Below are 16,468 nucleotides of genomic sequence, written 5' to 3' on the forward strand. Positions count from 1 at the left end.
TTTTTAATCTTTAAGATTTGTTTTGTGGCCTAACATATAATCTTTCCTTATAAATATTTGTATGAGTTTCAAAGGGATATTGAATGGAATGTTCTATAGATGCCTGTAAGTCCATTTGGTCCATGCATAATTCAATTCCAGTGTTTTCTTATTGTTATTTTTGTTTAATTTGTCCATTGTTGAAAGTAGGGTACTAAGGTCCCCTCCTATTATAGTATCACAGTCTGTATCTGCCTCCAGATCATTTAATAATTGTTTTATGCATATAGGTGCTTTGATGTCGGGGGCATATATATTTACAATTGTGCTTTTCTCTTGGCAAAGTAACTCTTTTATCATTATGTGATAACCTTCTTTATCTCTTTTATACTTCTTGAGTTAAAGTCTATTTTATCTGAAATAGTTATAACAAACCATGTTTTTTTGAGGGAGGTTAATTTGTGTTGAATTTTTTTGTGTCCCGTCACTTTCCATCTGTGTGTTCTTATCAGTAAATTGGATCTATTGTAAGCAACCTGCTATTGATTTTATTTTTAATATTTCATTAAGTCATTCTATATATGTTATTGAGGTATTTAATCTATTTATATTCAAGGTAATTACTGATAGGTAAGGACTTGCTACTGCCATTTCAGAACTTGTTTTCTGATATATTTTTTAAGTCCTGTCTTTTTTTTTTCATTTTTATTTTTTCCTTCGCGGTTTGTTTGATTTTTGTGGTGTAATGCTTTGAATTTGTGTGTGTGAGTGTGTTTGTGTGCAACTGCTATAGGTTTTTGCTTTGTGATAATCATGAGGTTTACATAAAACATCTCATCTTTATAACAAGCCAAAATGATACTTGAATCTGATAAGTTAATTTTAATGGAATATAAAAACTTTATACCTTCATTCTCTTCCTACTTTTTATGATTTTGAAGTCAGCATTTACAATTTCATTTTGTAATTTGTATCTGTTAACAATTTATAGTATTTATAGTTGTTTTCAATACTTTTATTTTTAACCTTCATAGTTGGAATAAATATGCCTTACGTACCACCCTTACAGTTTAATAATTATGAATATGACTGTATATTACTTGTATCATTGAGTTTTTAAAATTTCACATTTGTTGTTGTTGTTCTTGTTAATTATCTGCCTTTTATGTCAGCTTAAAGAACTCCTTTCTGCAGTTCCTGTACAGCAGGCCTAATGGTGATTAGCTCTCTTACCTTTTGTTTGGCAATGTTTTTATTTCTCTCTCACTTCTAAAGAACAGTTTTGCTGAGTTAAATGTTCTCGGTTGAGCTTACTGCTTCTTTATCTGATTGATCAAGTCTGCTGTTTAAGCTACCTACTGATTTTTTTCATTCAGTTTTTATACCCATTATTTCTAGAATTTCTATTTGTATTGTTTCTTTTTCTGTGTCAAATGTTTCATAGTTTTCATTTTTAAATTTTATTTAATATTCTATGAATATTTTCTTATAGTCCCCTAAATTACCTTAAGGGAATTATTATGAATCCTGGCCAGTTATGTCATAGATCTCCATTTTTTAAGTCCATTATTAGAATCTTGTTGGTTTCTTTTGGTGATGTTATATTTTTCTGATTTTTCATAATCCTGTGTCCTTATGTTTATGCCACTGCGTATAAGAAGACATCCACTTCTTCTGGCATTTGAACATGTTATTCGGTGGTGATAAGTCTGTACTATTTGCCTTAATTTTTAGAGAGGCCAGATGGTTGCAATTATGGACAGGCAAACTTTTGTACTGGGTTATCTATATATAAGATTATGTAATCAGCAAATAGAGACAGGTGTATTTTTCGCTTTCTATTAGGATGATTTTTATTTCTTTCTCATCTAATTGCTCCAGCTAGGACTTCCAATACTTTGTTGAAAATAAGTAATGAGAGTGGACATTCTTGCCTTGTCCCTGATCTTAAAGGAAAAGCTATCTGGGTTATGTAGGTGGAACTGGTTGCTTCCTGTGCTCTGAGATTGAATGGTAATTCTGACTGTGCTCTGTGGTTCAGTGTGACTATTGGATACATTTCGTTGTTAGGAGCAGCTTTTGGTTGAGTTCAGTGATCATCTCTAACTGGGAAGGGTTGCAGGTTGTCTTCCCTGTCTGAGTGATACTGTTGATTGACATCTGAAGTTGGGCAGGGCCGAATGTTTGGCTCTATGGCTGAGTAAGGTCTCTGGGGTTGCTGCTCAGGAAGGTGGGGAGAACAAGGTTAGAAGCTATGCTCCACAGATATGCATTGATTTAGGAGTGCCTTCTGGCCTAGGGTAGACTTAAGTAGAAAACAAAGGCTTGGAGGAGTTGCCATTCAGCAGCTGGGATTGGGCAAAGTCAGAGACTTCCTTCACAGATAATCACTCACATTCAGTTTCTTCCCAGCCTGGGGAGGACTAAACAAGAGCACTGGGGCTGTGTAAGGAAGATGGCTAAGGCCTCAAGCTTGGGAGATCTGTGGACCATCCCCCCATAGTGTGATGCTGTTGGCTAGTCTCTTTGGTCTGGTACTTCCATTGGTCAGGCTGTAGAACAAGAAGCAAGATCTGCTCGCTGATTACTGCACGCTCCATCCCCATTCTTTGTGTCAACCCACCCCAGGTGGTCTATCTCTACTGGTACTCCCAGTGTTTCCTATGAGATAATACAGGAATGAGTTTCTGGCAAAGGATTCTAGAATGTTGAGGAAGCTGTAATAAATATACACCTCTTATTCACTTTTTCCACTATAGAAACTGGATCCAGGGAACTTTTCTGTGTGTGGCACTGTGCCGATTTGGGGAAGGGCTGTGTTGTCAAAGAAAACTGTTCCTCCTACCACACAGATGTGTTTTTCTCAGTTCTTTTTTTTTTCCAAGGACATAGCTTACCCTCACTCTCAAATTCGGGGATATTCACAAAGTTATTATTGGCTATGGATAGTTGCTAATTGGATTTCTGTGAGGGAAGGGTAGAGCCCGATGACTGATCTGCCATCTTGCTAATGTCATTAAAAAATTATTATTTAGATTGTATTCTACTTTAAAAACAAATATATGTTGCAGAAATTTTTAGGTGATATTCTCCTTAAAGTCATGGAAATCCCAAAATAAAACATGTTTTACAAGTATGACTACTATATATGTATATACAAGACACTATATATTCTAAATTGTTTCTCAGCAAGCTGTCACTCTATACAATTTATTTTTTCTGGCCAGTTAACTGTATAATGTGAACAATTTGATTATTACAACCCTATAAGACTAATTGATATGTGTAGGGAAGGCTCATTTAAAATAAAATTAGACAATATGCTTAGATTGCCTCTCTTTTAAACATAAGCTCTACTAGAAAAACACCTTCATTTTTTAAATACAAATGTGATGTTGTCATATGCCTACCTTTATGACTCTTCAAAGACCCAAGCATTCCAATTGTTTTACTCTTGTGAGAGTTGAATTAAAATGCTAAAAGCAAGAGCAAATTCTATAGTAAGTATCAAAATTCTTAATTATTCTATGTCATTAATTGGGGAAAAATACAAATGGGAAATTTCAGGGGCTTTTTATTATACTGATGACATGTATAGAAAATGTACCTCTGAATATAGTAATTGTCATTGAAAAGTATCATTAGTTAAATTTAATAGCATTTATTAAGCTTCCTAGATTAAAAACTTGGAAGTTAATAAACAATTATTCTACAATAAACATTATGTTACACATCTACTTCTAAATCACAAGTTTTAATGAATATATCATCAAAAATCTGACAATTTTTCATTCATCAGTAATTTTTCTCATGGATGGAGCACATGAATCTAGTAATGAGAGTTAAAATAATATTAGTTATATCTTAGTTTCTATCAATGCCAACGGCTTGAAGTTGAGAGTTTGACAGTTTTCCTCTGAAATTTCGGTTGCTAAAGTGTGTGTCTATCTCTGCCAAAACCTAACATTTATCATCTATTTTCTTTGTTGTTTATTGCAATTTTAATCTCTAACTTTTAGGCTGTACATATTGCTTTCTTGGCTATTTAAAATTTCTATATTTTGTATATATGTAATTTATACAACCAAAAGATGGCAGTACTTCATCAACTATTCTTTAACTATAGTTCTCAATATTTATTTTTGTGAAGTCAAAATCTGCTGGATGTAATTTTTATATTTCAAAAGTGAAACTATATTCCATTTCAAGAGCTGTTCAATAAATGTTTTAATTTTTAAACTCTAAATAATAATAGATTTCCTTTAAATATATATATATGTGTATATATATAATAAAGCCCCATAATAATTTCAAATGGGGTGTCTCTGAATGGATATTTTAAACTCTCTTCTCCAGCACTTCTCTTGGATTTATTTGATTCATTGTGTATGAATCTCACTGAAGACAGATCTTGAAGGCCTGTGGAGGTACCTTTCTATTAATACAATGATCTTGATTTCATTTCTAAAAAATTGAAGCCTATGTCGGTGCTTTCAAATGTACCAAAGTGAGTCTGAATTTTTATCTATTACATCAAGAGTTTTGGCTATAACTCTAACAAATAAAGTACACAGATATTTCTAATTAATATGACATCAATGTAATGAAAGAGATTTTTATGTTTAAATAGAGCAGTACTGAAAGTCCACTGAATTTTTAATTGTATAATGATAATTCACTGAAAATTTTTATTTTTCTTGCTGCCTGTTATATTAAAAACTAATTTTCTCAGGCAATCTTTATCATCTTTCCTACGTCTTCTAGAACCAAAATATCACAATAATCAATTTTAGTGCTTTAACATTATAGTGCTTTAATTTAAATCACAAGTGATTTAAGCTCTTCAGAACTATACATAATTTTATTATCTAATCTCTAATGCCATGTCTTATAAGACATTTTGCCAATACTTTTATTACTATGTGATTTACCATGGAAGGACAAACTTCAAATATTGTGTACTTTAAGCTTCTCAGTAACCTCCACAGCCATAATATTCCTGTCAACTTGTCTGAATTTTAGAGAGTTTTTTTTTTCCCAAGTATACATCCCTGACTTTTCTTAGAGTATTTAGTTTATTAAACTTGAAATTCTAAATTCTCGTTCTGTTCTTTCGAGATGTAAGTTTTCTCCCAGCCTTTTGCCAGTTTTACAACCCAAGAATGTCTTCCCAGGGGTCTGGGAACCAACCTTTTGAAATGTAATCATCAAGGAAGACAGAGCCCCTATCTTCTAGTCTGTAAGAGGATAGAAGTCTGACTTAAATAAGTGCCAATGAGGCTACACAATTGGACTAATCCTGTCAGCTCCCTCTCTCTAATGTCCTCTAACACTTTTTCATTAGCCCACCCCAGTGCATAAAAACTCTCCTACCTTTTACTTCAATAGAGTTGAGTTTGATTTGTCTCCCTTATTGCAGTAGTCTTGACCTTTATTGCAATAGGCTTAAAGTCTTCTTGTCTTTTTAACTCTGTCCAGTGCAATTCGGGGAGTGTGGGGGTGTCTCCATTACTTTGTACTGTCGAAACTGCTGGAAGAAAACATGCCACAAAAGTATCCCAGTGATTTTATTTTATTTTTTTCAGTGCTTCTGAGATAAAAGAAACTAAAGCTCTTCTTTTCTTCTTGTTTTTTTCTTATAAAAAACAAAACCCTCATTGATAATTGAGTATGAGCAGTTTCAAGAGCATGTTAAGGTAGGATCTTGGTTGCTCTTGACAGTGGTGTCTATTTTTTCACCTTGTTTCTCAACTTCTTCCATAACTTCATGGAATTATCTTTCATCAAAAAGTCATGGTGAAGATTGGCAACTCTTATGGGGAAAAATGCATTATATAACAAAATCTTTCCTGAACTTAGGTAAGTGACACTGATAAGAAGGGTGCTACATAGACAGACCAGTCACAATTTGAAGCATTCAAGTTTTGTGAAGTCCAAACCTATAATCTGGGAATCCTCATTATGGAAAATAATACAACATTATGAATATAACAATTATTGGTGCTTCACTCAGGGCCTTCAAATGGGCCTAGATAAATGAGGTTCCCTGCAATTTAGGCTGCATTATCTCCTACGTAATCCTGGAATGCAGCTACCTAAATTAATCAGTGGTAGATTAGAATACAAGGAAAAACATCCATGCATGAAAGCACACACACTCACAAACACACAAGAATAGGGTGACTCTGTAGTAAGCAGTTGGTCTAGAGCCTAAGCCAGAATTCAGAATTAACAGAATCTCTGGGTTGGGATGTAAATTAAATTCAGAATTCAGAACCCAAAGCAGATCTCAGAGCAAAGCGGATGAAAGATGTGAGATAAAAACAATTACCAAGATTCATGTGAAATAATCAATGTACTCCCTTTTCTGTCCATTCTTTTGAATATTTTCCTAGACGATGACTGTATTTTATAGTTGGGGGGAGATCAGGAAACAGATTTGAGCTGATTAAAGACTTTAAACTATAAATACCTAACAAGAAAAAGTATGAACATGTATAAAAGTACATTGAACATATAAGAATATATTTATATGTGTGTATGGTGTGTGTGTATAAGTATATATACTAAATAATATTCCTTGGTCAACTCTCTCCCATCCAAGAGCACAGGAGACACACCATGCTTCTTTGATCTTTTCTGTCTCATCCTCTTTAATCACAGGATAGTGGAAATAGTGACAAATAAGACTTTGCCAGCGTCCTGCTTTTGCTTTAGTTTTCTGTTTGTTTGTTTTTCAGTTTTAAGAGACATTGATAGGAAGTTTAGGGTGGAGGATGAGTAAAGGATGAACAAAAATAAAGAGCAGTTGTTAGGGAGCACAGAGATGACCGAAACAGCCAACATGGGCCTTTTAACCAAATATGTGCTCCTTGGAAAGACTCATTTTTATATATTAAAGCGCTTTGTCATACTATTTATTTTTATTTAGACAAAAGCGTTTGAGCTCCTTATTGCAAATAATCATAATATCTAATTTTTTTTAAAAAATTATAAACTGAAACTCAAAGAGTGTGTATAAATGTAAAAAGAGAGAATTAAGTTAAGTATCTAAGATAGATTTGGAGGGTAACTTCTCTGACTGCCCTTCCTCAGCTTCTGACTTCATTTTGCCTCCCTCACAATTACGACATTAACACTTTTCATTTCTCACTCTGCTTTCAGATACAGTACTCTGTTGATACAAAAGGTAAGAGTAACATAATCCAGTATCAAAATCAGGAGGGAATTCTGAATTTTGTTTTAGCTATCTAGATGCTTCTTTTCCCTTTCTAAAAATGTAAGAATGGTGGCCTTTCTACTTTATGGAACAGTGTAGAGACATTACTGTGTCTTTGGAGATTGATAAGGGATCTATAAAAATTGATACACACGGGAGGCTGAGGCAGGAGAATGGCATGAACCCGGGAGGCGGAGCTTGCAGTGAGCCGAGATTGCGCCACTGCACTCCAGCCTGGGGCACAGAGCAAGACTCCGTCTCAAAAAAAAAAAAAAAATTGATACACACATGGGTGGATAATAACTGAGTAAAGGATTTCTTCACACAATTAGTCTTAAGGTAATCGATTTTCAGATTCTCAACTTTCACATATACTATTTTCAAAAACCAATCTAAGAGTGCCGTGGTGCAGTGCTATGATGGAGATGCAACTTCCCCTTGCTCATCTTTCTTCCTTAACTTTGAAAACACATACACACATACAAACACATATACATATACACATCTCTCACCATGCTTAAACTTTAACTCCGAAGCATTTTTGTAGTCACAAATGTGTCTCCGTATCGTCAAACAGAGGAACATTTCGATATATGGACTAGGCAAAGAGGCTCTTGCAAGTCAGATTGTTTCCAAGTGTTTACTCTCAATAAATCCAGGAAGTCCTAATTAAATCATCAGCAGACATTCTGTGCAATGAAAATTTCATAGGAACTAAACAAGTGATTGGGGCACAATTATACATAATTTCTTTTGAAGATACATGCATCAAAAATCAAAGAACTCTGGTTTTTGCAACCATGATAGAGGCATAAGGAACGGTTATAATCCCGTGTTTATAACAGCTAGCACGTGAACGTCTGACAGCACAAACAATATGTTAGTATGTAAAATGTCATTTCTAAAAAGCTTGTTGGAGCTTTTTATTTATTTTTTTTTAAGTGATGTTAGGAGATTCTTCCAATCTGGTAGTAGATATTTTTATAGAACCTTATGCCCACCCATATTTTTTATGAAATGATGAAACTCCTTTCTAGACTTTCTTCCTTCTCATAAAGGTGATTTGGGAACAAAAAGGAAATGTGATTAACTGCCACCAACCAGACACAGGGGAAAATCGTTATGAAAATGAGTGACAACATTAATTATTTAATTTGCTTAGAATTTTTCAATGTACTTTGTTTCTAGAAATTATTTCAGTTTAGACATGGGAATGTACGTCTTGACTGTAATTACTCGTGACATTTATCGTAGATGTTTAAAATGTTGGTATTTTTTCCTTCCACTTAAATGTGGCCTTCAGATCACATTAATCTGCCTTAATCAGACTGTAGACATGGTTAAAGTATTATTCCTGGGATCAGGGTCATTGCCAAAATGAGGTGAGTTGCTTGCCTGGACCACTTACCCAGTGTAAGTGGCTGCCAAAGAGAATTGTACTTGAAAGGAGGCCATGTTCACAGAATTCCCACGGACTTCTTTGAATAATGTAATTTTAATTTTAATGTTCTTCTGAAAAGGGGCTGAAAGGATCAGTGCCCTGTACCTATTCCAAAGTTCCAATGCTAGCACAGTACTGCTGAAAGCACACTAGACGTGAAGTGGACCTTGTTTGGAAGTGATTAGAGGGCAGTTTTTAGAAGCAAAGATGTAATCATGTCATTTGCCTTAAAAAAAAAAAAAATCCCGTACCAGAACCTTATTATCTTTTGGATAAAATACCAAGGATTTATTTAGCATTCAAGAAGGCAGAGCCTTAAGCGGGCATGTCCCTGCCCAACATTTCAATCTCAAGTTTCACTGTCTCTCCTCTTGGTCTTTTTAGTGGACTTTAACATTTTTAGATTAATGTATAATAGTTGTACATCTTTCGGGGTACATGTGATATTTTGATACGTGTTTACAATGTGTAATGGGGATATTCATCATCTCAAATATTTATCTTCCGTTTGTGTTGAGAACATTACAAATCTATTCTAGCCATTTTGAAATATGCAACAAATTATTGTTATCTCTAATTTCTCTAATATTAAATACTAGAACTTATTCCTCATCTAAAAGTATTTTTTTGTGTCTCTTAACCAACCTCATTACTGGACATTTTGGCTCCTTTCTGGTCTTTGCCATATGTCTTATTCCCCAGGATCTTCAAGTAGACAGCTTCCTCAGCCAGAAATATTCTAAAATGATTTTGAATTCGTCTCCACATTAGTGACATTTCTCCGAAAGCCTTCCTGTATTCTAGGTTTATTTGTATTTGTTTTTGGATCCTAAAGCCTTTTTATGCGGCTGAGGCAGTAAAGGGATGAGAACTTGGCAACTAATATTTATGGAGCTCTGACTATATGTCAGGCATTCATTAACTCTTTTAGTCGTTACAACAACCACTTGAGGTTGATGCCAACATATTATTATCTCAATTTTCAAACTAAATATCAGACCCTGGTTGTAGTAACTGGTCCAAGGTGACAAATCTAGTAAGTGGCAAGTAATTACTTCATGCCTGCATGTCTTTGTTACTAATTCTTTATCTCTGAGGGAGCAGTGACTAGAGTCTGTCTTCCTCATCTTTGTGTATATCTTGAGGCTTGGTAGAGCAGATAATTAATAAATATGTATAAGATGATAGAATTATGCAGATAATATGATGGTGAGACAGCTTTTTTGCATATCATAAAGAGTGTCATGAAATACTGAAAAACTTTCTGGTAAGAATTGCACATTTGTACTTGGTTCTAATTAGAACAAATAAAAGAAAGACGTGTACTTAGCTGAGGAAGCTGTCAATGTAGCTCAATCCCAAAGAGTAGTAATTGAATACATAATTCTTAGAAAGGTAATTGTGTGAAATAGGTGAGCTAGTACTTATAGCATTGTTGGTGGGGTTAATTATTAGCCTTGCTTTATTGACACTACTAGATTTAAAAAATGTAAAAAAAAAAAAAAAGGCTTCTAAAATTATCCTTCTCTCAATAATATAGGTAATCTTACTGTTTTCTAACTTGCCTTTAATTGAATATTTTTGTTGCATAAGAAAGAAACAAAACAATACTATCATAATAATCACAGTCATTAAACAGAAAGGAGAAAATACACACAAGCAGTAATAAATAAAGTGGTGGGGCCGGGCGCGGTGGCTCAAGCCTGTAATCCCAGCACTTTGGGAGGCCGAGACGGGCGGATCACGAGGTCAGGAGATCGAGACCATCCTGGCTAACATGGTGAAACCCCGTCTCTATTAAGAAATACAAAAAACTAGCCGGGCGAGGTGGCGGGCGTCTGTAGTCCCAGCTACTCGGGAGGCTGAGGCCGGAGAATGGCGTGAACCCGGGAGGCGGAGCTTGCAGTGAGCTGAGATCCGGCCACTGCACTCCAGCCCGGGCGACAGAGCGAGACTCCGTCTCAAAAAAAAAAAAAAAAATAAATAAATAAATAAATAAATAAATAAATAAAGTGGTGACCAGACACAATGCAACCATATAACCACTGTTGAAATTTGGCTGTATTTGTTTTCCTGTTATCTAACAGGCATATTGAATTACTGTAAATGTGGTGTTTGAATCAGCCTGTTTATTTGGGATGCCCAGACAACCTGAAATCTATTTCAAAACTGTACGCCTGGAAATATTGCAGCACCAAAGGTTGATGGTTTATATCAGCATTTCCTGGAGATTTATTTAAAAACAAATGTTAAGAACTAATTCTTTATCAATGCCAATGTCAAAGCAATAGATTTCTGGGTATGTTTTGTGCTTGGCTAATGTTAAAGAGAGGAAGTGGAAAAGTGTATTTTCTTTTATGTACAATTTTCTAAACAATGCAATTTTCATAATATTTTATTTAATATTGATGGCTGGATTAAATACTAATAGTCTAATGGAGTCTTTTTCTTTCAATTTGAAATTAATCATTAGTGTCTTTACTTGATTACTACTACTATTATAGGTTTTTTGAAACCCTAGACATATTAAGCTATATGTATTTTATCTCTTTCTTTATATACAGATAGATATATTAGTTTGACGGTTTATTTTTAATGCCTGAAAGTTATGCTGTGATTCTGTTGTAGTTTGAAGGTGAGGTATTTGTGGTCAGTTGTGTATTTTCTTCCAAATGCTTTTTAACATTTTGAAGTTGAAAATTTATTTTCTTAGGACACCGAATTTCATTGTCTGAACAACTTTTCTCCCATTTTGTAGAAATGTCAATAAAGTCTAGACTTCTGTAGGAATTCTAGTTTGCAATCAGAGTTACCTTTCTACCATATAGCAACAAAAGCTCTCCTTCAAGCAATTTAGAAAGGCATTTCGAGACAACAGGCAGCAAGATAGTTTCTCTCAGTATAGGCAGTATTCTATTGGTAAGTGTTTTATAAGGCTGTGTATCTAGACAAATAATACTTCTATATAGAGTTTTTAATTTGTTCTGCAGACACACAAGTATAGTCATACTATAAAGTGTAAAACATCTATTTTCAAATTTCTAATAAATGTAAAGTCAAGGACAAAATAGTAAGACATGTACATTAAAGAACATTGAACACAACTAAAATTTATATGAATAGTAACTTTTCCCAATTTTATTTTAAAAATATAAAGCTGTGTTGATAATGTTTTAAAAAAATTATCTTTAACAGATGATTGAAAATTATATTAATTCTTTATGAAAATATTTTTAAATGATAGCAAAGTAATTATATAGTTGCCAGCTTTCTAGGCAACTGGAATTGTGTGAAATGTGGGAGAAAAAAAGTAAGTAGTTGAACAATTCTAATTGAACAAAGCATTTTTGAGGTCTCTGAACAGAGGAAGCAATATAACATGATAATTAAAATGAAATTGACAAAACAGGTCTGGAAAAATCCCTGGAGGTCTTTGTGATTGATTATATATTTTCCTTTCTATATTTTAAATTTTATTTATGATGTTTTCTTTATTATAAAATATTCAAACAAAAATATACAAAACAATATAAAACCACTGTATTTTTATATTATTTCTGAATTTTTTAAGTAAAAGGAACAGGATAAAACATATAAATTTGAATTTCCCCTTCCTTTCCCTTATATTATACAGAACCAACCAATAATAAAAATGAAATTCCGATTGTTGATTCTATTACTAGATAGGAATATATCTATAAGCAATATGTATTGTTGATTGCACATGTTTGATTTTTTTGAATTTATTTTTCAAAAATGGAGTTTCTGTCACCCAGGGTGGAGTGCAATGACACAATCATAGCACACTTCCACCTCTAACTCCTGGGCTGTAGCGATTCTCTCGCCTCAACCTCCTGAGTAGCTGGGACTACAGACATGCTCCACCATTCTCAGCTATTTATTTTTATTTTTATTTTTACTTTTGAGATAGGGGCCTTGCTTTGTTGCTCAGGTGGGTCTCGAACTCTTAGCTTTAAGTGAACCTTCCACCTTGGCCTCCCAAAGTGCTGGGATTATATACATGAGCCATGGAATAAGCCAATGTTTCATTTTTATGTCAAAGTTATTATAAGTTTGCACTTTAATTGTACTTTTAATAAGTTAAGTTCTAGATCTGTTTATATTGTTATAAATAGATCTAATTTTTACAATTTCATTTGGTTCATAGTGTTTGATAACATAAATAGATAACCATGTATTCATACAATTTTTTCCTGCTATTCATTGATGACATATACAGTTTTTAAGTCTACAAATAATAAGGCAAGGTCTTGTCTGTGCCTCCTGAGTACTCATGTACAAGTGTTTCCCGGGAGCTTGATGCCTGTTTGCTGATTCAAACTTTATAATCTTTTTTTTTAAGCTTTATTAGCTGCTGGAAAATTGATTTCAAAAGATGGACATATGTTTAGTCTAATCAGTAGTATAAGAGCATTCTTGACTCTGAACATTACCAAAGGCAATGCTACTTAATGTGAAAGCTTTTTGTTTTCTTTTGTTTTTAAATTTTATATTACATGTGCAAGTCTTACTGTGACATTTAACTTAAATTTTGAAGCAGACAAATGTATTAATCATTTAATGTAAATGTTCTTAATTTGTCACATATGTGGAATTATTTCTACGCAACAGCTCAACATAGTATTCTTTGCCTGTAATCCCAGCACTGTGGGAGGCCTAGGTGGATGAATAACTTGAGGTCAGGATTCGAGCACTCTAGCCTGGGTGACAGAGAGAGACTTTGTCTCAAAAAAAAAAAAAAAAAAAAAAAAAAGGATTATCTTATATAGTATATTAATAGATGAATAATTAATTAGATGAATATATGAATGTATAAAGTGTGTGTGTTTGCAGAGAATCTTCCCCACTCACCTGCTAATTTAATAACTTTTTGTAATAATTTCTGACATAATGTATATCAATTTTCCAGTTTTGTTTTTCTGTTTCATGAATGTATGGACTTGTGGTTTTCTAGTTTGTCTGGTTCTTTCCAAAAAATGTCTTTTGAATTTTGATTGAAATAGCATTGAATTTATTGAGTAACTGAATTGTTTTAAACATTGAGTACTCACATCCCTGCATATAATTATTGATTCATCATTGAATTGCATATTTTGTCAAGTACCATTTGGTAATTATTTTATTAGATTAATATTTAAGTAACATTTGGGAGTAATTATTATCATATTTTATCATATGATATATAATGTTTTTACTGTTGATGTATAGAAATGCTACTGCTTTTGTTTTTATCGATTTTTTTCATTCAATCAACCTTGTGAAACTCAGTATGTTTTTAAATAGTTGCTGACAGATTTGTTTGAATTTTCTATATACCCAACTGTATTTCCTACAAATAATAATTATGTTCTTTCTTTTTTTATGACGTTTTTCTTAAGTTATGTTCTTAAGTATGTTACGTTCTTACTCTACTGGATGAGACTTTCAGGATAATATTGTGGAGTAAATCAATTATAGATATATTTGGTCTGCTTTTTTCAAACTCCAGTTATTTTTTAACTCACCATTTATTTATTTGTGTTGTTTTCATCTGCTAATTCAGCCAAATTAATTAAATTTTTAAAATCATATTTTATTTTTTCCCAGTTGTAACTGTTTATATTTTATTTATAATTTTACATGACTACTTTTTATTTATTTTTTATTTATTTATTTTTTTTAAGGAGTTACAATAAAAATCTTTATTTAGGTTTGGTCAGTACAGGTAAGATATACTGGAGTCACAGAGCAATATGCATTAACAGGATACAACAGTTCATAAAAACTGAGTAACTATGCACACACATTTCTTAAACATTCAGTCACCTAAAGAGAAAATGCACAGATGTATGGTGGAAAAAACTGTATCTAACACTGAAACTACCACAGGACTCCATCAATGAGTCCAACTTTTAGTGATAAAAAACTACTGTACTGGGCAAAGTTGGCAGTCATAAACCCACATCTACTCTAACAAGTCTGAATGGTGCATAAGTACAGTAACAGCATGAGGAAGAATGCCCTTACACAGCACAGGTTCTAAACAGACATAGATTTATACAGACGTCATTGTGTTATATTTTAAGGAAAAATTTCCATTTACAATTTCACATTAACTCATATAAAAATAACTTGACCCTACACAAAATGTTCTTTTAGCAACATTCAAAGTAATTAACTGTTACAATTTCCAAAGTGGCAGAGGTATTGAAGCAAAAAAAAAAAAAAAAAAAAAAAAGAAAAGAAAAAGAAAAAGAAAAAAAGAGAAAACAACAAAAAACCAAAAGGTACACCCACAAAAAGGCAAATTGTGACAAAAGTTTGCATTAATTTTCTGGACAGTATCCTCTCCCACATTAAATGACACTGTATAAAAATTTGCTGAAAAAATATTACAAAACTGAACCCTGTACATTTACACTTGAGTCCAAGCCATTCGGAACGTGGCGGGAACCCACAGTTCGGTTACCTTTCCCACTCACTGCTTTCTCCTCTTGAGGGTCATGATTGGAGTCTGTGTCATTTGATTGGTGTGTGAGACAGTTTTCACTGCCCGTGGGAGAGTCTACACTTTCATACCCCGCACTGAGTTGATTTACGTAACCACTACCTCCTCTGCCAGTTCTCTCCTCTGAGCTGTTGGAGGTCTTACTACCATTCCCTGGAGAAGAAGGAAAATCATCTTCGGTTGTGTTGCCCTCCCTGTGAAATCCAGACCCAGACGTCCTCTGGTGGGAGGAGCTACCATTACTTGGTCCGTTTGTCAGACGACTGCAGTCTTTACTCGTGGCCTCCAACTGTTCTACAGGTTCAGAAGCTGTAGTCCTGCTGGTACTTGGGGCAGAGGCCTGAGACTGCTGCTGCTGGTACTGAGCCAACTGCTGGCGTGTCTCCTTCAGCTGCTGCTGCAGAACGGAAATGGTACTCTGCATACCCTCTACTTCTTCATCAAGCTGGATGATGAAGCCATTCAGTTCATCCTGACTGCTTTTAAGCTCCTCACTATATTTCTTCTGTAAAGCCAACTCTGCTTCAAGTTGTGCACTACGTCCCTGGGACAGATGCCTTCCAAGCTCTTGATTCTCCTGGATAAGCATTCGACACTTCGCCATTAACTTTTCCCCTGTTTGGCTATCAGGCGTAAACTTCCAGGCACTCAGTTCATTCTGGGCTTGTTCCAGTTTGTCTTTAGTCTGTTCCAGTTCACCTTTCATTTTTAGGAAAAACAAGTTGATCGCTGGGTCTACCATTGTTGATCTCAGTTGGGCAACGCTCGGCTGCTGGACTTGCTTGAGGTACTGGATTTGAGTAGTACACTCTTGCATCTCTTGTTCTTGGTTGCTAGTCGCATTACAAGGATGTTTTCGCTGCGTGCCGACTCCTGCTGTTGTTGCTTTAGTTTTTCTTCAGACTCTCTTAGGCCAGTTACATCATTAGAATTAAGATCTGTGTACTTGCCCCTCCAAAGCTTGTACATATGCTTCATATTATTTCCATCTTAGAATTAACTCATCTCTTGCCATAACTTTGAATTCTGTTTCACTCAGTCGAACCTTCTTGGGAAGAGGTTCTTCGTTGGTCATCTTGAATCCTCTTCAGGCAGAAGCCAAGCAGGCGTCACCAGTCGCATAGGCCGAGGCCGCGCTGCTTGCCCTTCCGCCCGGGCCCCAGCGCAGCTGGACAGCTCTGCCGCCTGCCCCGCCGCAACCCCTGCGCTCCCCTTTATTTGTGGGGTCTCGCTGCCACAAAATGGCGCTGAGGGAGGACTACTTTTTAATATGCATGCACGAATTAACCAATGTCGAGGTAATCCATTTTATTATTCTGAC

General features: G+C 34.5%; 1 pseudogene across 1 annotated transcript; it reads right to left on the reverse strand.

Annotated features, from left to right (window-relative positions):
- Window positions 1-14,326: 14,326 nt before the first annotated feature.
- Window positions 14,327-16,235, reverse strand: LOC112624998 (annotated as a pseudogene). Its single transcript, XR_003119501.1, has one exon. The product of XR_003119501.1 is annotated as a pre-mRNA-splicing regulator WTAP pseudogene (transcript).
- Between the last annotated feature and the right edge of the window lie 233 nt (window positions 16,236-16,468).

This window comes from Theropithecus gelada, chromosome 5, assembly GCF_003255815.1.
Source record: "Theropithecus gelada isolate Dixy chromosome 5, Tgel_1.0, whole genome shotgun sequence".
Lineage (NCBI taxonomy): Eukaryota > Metazoa > Chordata > Mammalia > Primates > Cercopithecidae > Theropithecus > Theropithecus gelada.